The sequence below is a fragment of the Delphinus delphis genome, chromosome 15 (assembly GCF_949987515.2).
Source record: "Delphinus delphis chromosome 15, mDelDel1.2, whole genome shotgun sequence".
NCBI classification, from domain to species: Eukaryota; Metazoa; Chordata; class Mammalia; order Artiodactyla; family Delphinidae; genus Delphinus; species Delphinus delphis.
In genome coordinates, this window is record NC_082697.1 from 23,657,368 (window position 1) to 23,661,289 (window position 3,922).

Genomic DNA, 3,922 nt, shown 5'->3' on the forward strand with positions numbered 1-3,922 from the left:
TAGTTCCTGGAATCTTTAAGTGTACCCTGTTTGGAAAAAGGGTCTTTGCCGATGTGATCAAGTTAAGGATCTTGAGATGGGAGATTATCCTGTATTATCTAGGTAGGGCCCAAATGCAGTCACAAGTGTCCTTAGAGAGGCAGAGGGAGATATGATACTAATCCACAGAGGAGGAGGTGATGTGAACATGGAAGCAGAGATTGGAGTGACACGGCCACAGGCCAAGGAATGTCAGTAACATTCTCTTTTCCCTGGGAAGCTGGAGAGGCAAGGAGCAGATTCTTCCCTAGAGGCTCTGGGCCTGCCAATATCTTGATTTTGGCCCAGTGAAACTAATTTCAGACTTCTGGCCTCCAGAACTGTGAGAGAATACATTTCTGTTGCTTTAAAACACCAAGTTTGTGGTAATTATAATTTGTTAGCATAGTCACAGAAAACTAACACCGTGCCCCTGTGTTGGTATCCAAGTCTCAATTTACTGTCATCTCCTTTCCCTTCCATCTGGCACTTCCAAGAAGAGTTTCCAAAAGCATCCTAATATCTTTTGTTTGTCTCTTCTGAAAGGCACTGTGACAAGCACTTTATATGCAGTAGCTCACTGAACCCTCATAATCCTATTAGGTGAATATAATACTAATATTATTCCTATTTTACAGATGAGTAAAATGAGGCTCAGAAGAAAAGCTGGTGGGGCCACACTCTTAACAGGTGATGGAGCTAGTATTCCAACTCAGGTCTGCTCAAATCTAAAGCCCACACTTTTAACTTCTGTACTGTACTACCTCAAGATCTCTGGGGTAAGTCAAGGTTTTAATTCTCGTATCTACTGGCGAAATTTCAGGATATATATATCTGAGGGATATTTTCAAGGACTTTGGACCAAAGGAGACCAAACATGCCTTCATTGCAGCTCAAGGCACTGAGCTGCCATTTTTTAGCAAAGAGCAGAGGATGGCCAATCCTAGCATCACAGAAAGCTCAGGTTAAAAGGACCTCAGAGATCCATTTGTTCAAATTCCTCATTTTACATATGAAGAAGCTGGGCTCACAAAAGGGGAGGGCCCTGCCTAGGGTCACATATAGAGGCTTTAAGTGATAAAGTTGGGATTGAAGTCCTGGTCGCACTTCAAATCTAGGGTTGATTCTACTGCACATCACACTGCCCAAAGTCATGTGTGTTGCTATGGTCCAAAGGGCTGACAAAACTCTGGGAACTTGCAAGAAGGAAAATGGAAAAATGGGTCACAACCTTCTCAAAGCTATAGTGTCCCAGGTCTTCATTCTCACATGGGGTAACCTACAGGGCTGCAGCCCTGAGGTGTAGGGCTGAGATGGTCCAGGGGATTGGGAGGGGGTAGCTTCTGCATTGGGATGGAGACTGAAGAGACCATGATGATGTGACCATGTCCCAAATGGGAGGAAAGGAATGTCAAGATTTCATGAATTCCTAGAACTGAAGGGATTTCTGAAAATCTTGAGAGTTGCAGCTTTGGAAGTAAGTTGTCTCTTACATGATTAGCAAGGAACTCGTTTGGGAAACTCAATAAAATTCTAATTATGATAAAGGCTGAACATTCTTCATCCATCTTTAAATACATCCACTAATAAATATTGAGGCCCCACTGGTCTCTGCCTTCATGCTTAATAAGGTGGTTTTAAAAAAAGATAATATATTTAAAGTACCCATACAGTCTTAGTACACAAGTCCTTTAAAATGCTGTTGCTAAGAAAGAAATTGAAGATGTCACAAACAGATGGAAAGAGACACTATGTTCTTGAATTGGAAGAATTTTTATATATATATAGATATATATATATATATATATATATATATTTTTTTTTTTTTTTTTGTGGTACGTGGGCCTCTCACTGTTGTGGCCTCTCCCGTTGCGGAGCACAGGCTCCGGACACGCAGGCTCAGCGGCCATGGCTCACGGGCCCAGCCGCTCCGCAGCATGTGGGATCTTCCCAGACCGGGGCACGAACCCGTGTCCCCTGCATCAGCAGGCGGACTCTCAACCACTGCGCCACCAGGGAAGCCCGGAAGAATTAATATTTTTAAATGGCCATACTACCCCAGGCAACCTATAGATTCAGTGCAATCCCTATGAATCTACCAATGGCATTTTTCACAGAACGAGAGCAAATAATCTTAAAAAATTGTATGGAAACACGAAAGACCCTGGATAACCAAAACAATCTTGAGAAAGAAGAACAGAGCTGGAGGAACCATTTGCTCTGACTTCAGATAATACTACAAAGACAGTAATCAAAATAGTATGCTACTGGCATAAAAACAGAGACATAGATCCATGGGACAGAATAGAGAGCCCAGAATAAACCCACACACTTATGGTCAATTAATCTATGACAAAGGAGGCAAGAATATACAATGGAGAAAAGGCAGTTTCTTTAGTAAGTGGTGCTGGGAAAACTGGACACTTACATGTAAAAGAATGAAATTAGAACATTCTCTAACACCACATACAAAAATAAACTCAAAATGGATTAAAAACATAAATGTAAGACCTGAAACCATAACACTCCTAGAATAAATCATAGGCAGAACATTCTTTGACATAAATCATAGCAATGTTTTTTTGGATCAGTCTCCTATAGCAAAGGAAATAAAACCAAAAATTAACAAATAGGACTTAATCAAACTTAAAAGCTTTTGCATAGCAAAGGAAACCATCGAGAAAGCAAAAAGACAACCTACTGAATGGAAGAAAATATTTGCCAATGATATGACCAATAAGCAGTTAATATCCAAAATATATAAACAGCTCATACAACTCAATATCAAAAAAAAAACAAAACCCAGTTAAAAAATGGGCAGAAGATCTGAATAGACATTTCTCCAAAGAGGACATGCAGATTGCCAACAGGCACATGGAAAGATGCTCAACAATGCTAATCATCAGGGAAATGCAAATGAAAACCACAGTGAGATATCACCTCACACCTGAAGGAATGGCTATCATCAAAAAGACCACAAATAACAAATGTTGGCAAGGATGTGGAAAAAAAGGAACCTCTGTAAACTGTTGGTAGGAATGTAAATTGGTACAGCCACTGTGAAAACAGTATGGAGGTTTCTCAAAAAAAACAAAAATAGAACGACCAAATGACCCAGCAATTCCACTTCTGGGTATATATCTGAAAAAAACAAAAACACTAATTCAAAAAGATACACGCACCCCAATGTTCATAGCAGTATTATTTGCATTTGCCAAGTTATGGAAGCAAGCTAAGTGTCCATCACAGATGACTGGATAAAGAAGATGTGGTATATGTATTCAATGGAATACTACTCAGTCATAAAAAAGAATGAAACTTTTGCCATTTGCAACAACTTCGATGGACTTGGAGGGCATTATGCTAAGTCAAATAAGTCAGACAAAGAAGGACAAACACTGTATGATATCACTTATATGTGGTATCTAAAAAAACCAATAAACTAGTGACTATAAGAAAAAAGAAACAGACTCAGATATAGAGAACAAACTAGTGGTTACCAGTGGGGAGAGGGAAGGGGGGAGGGGCAACATAAGTGTAGGGGATTAAGAGGTACAAACTATTACGTATCAAATAAGCTACAAGGATATATTGTATAGCACAGGGAATATAGCCAATATTTTATAATAACTATAAATGGAGTTATAAACTTTATAGATTGTGAATCACTATACTGTACACCTGTAACTTATATAATATTGCACATCAACTATACTTAAATAAAAATAATTAAATTTAAGAAATATTTTAAAAATGCTGTTGCTAAAACATTAATTAATAATAGTAGCTGTACTAGCCACTGTCTTTTAAGACACGTTGATCTCCGCTTTAGAGACTACATGTCCCAAGATGCTCTTTGCTTGGGTTTCACCGCCCATTGTATTCTGGGGCTTGTAGTCCGGAA